Genomic DNA, 373 nt, shown 5'->3' on the forward strand with positions numbered 1-373 from the left:
GCTGTTGAACCAACAGCAGGAATGCTTCAAAGGCTTTGTGCAACTAATTATGGAGACAAACAACAAGAGATTCGACGACATGACCAAAGAAATACAGGAGATAAAAACGAGTTTACAGTTTACCCAGCGAGAGGTGGATGGTGAACAGGGTGCCATGGGTGAACAGAAAATACAATCCAAGGAAGCGAAGGAGGATGTCTACAGAACGTGTGAGAGTTTAATAACTATAACGGACAGAATGAAGCATCTGGAAGCACAGTCCAAGCGGAAAAACTTGATCTTTGAGGGAATCAAGGAGACAACTGGAGAAAGCTGGTCAGAAGCAGAAGGTAAAGTGAAGGAGATTCTGAAAAATAATCTGCAAATTCATCAA

General features: G+C 42.1%; 1 protein-coding gene across 2 annotated transcripts in view; it reads left to right on the forward strand.

Moving 5' to 3' along the window:
- Positions 1-373, forward strand: part of klhl3 (kelch-like family member 3) — a 16967-nt gene that overhangs the window by 8683 nt on the left and 7911 nt on the right. The window lies entirely within an intron of this gene.

Source organism: Monopterus albus, unplaced genomic scaffold, assembly GCF_001952655.1.
Source record: "Monopterus albus unplaced genomic scaffold, M_albus_1.0 scaffold86.1, whole genome shotgun sequence".
In the NCBI taxonomy this organism is placed as follows: Eukaryota; Metazoa; Chordata; class Actinopteri; order Synbranchiformes; family Synbranchidae; genus Monopterus; species Monopterus albus.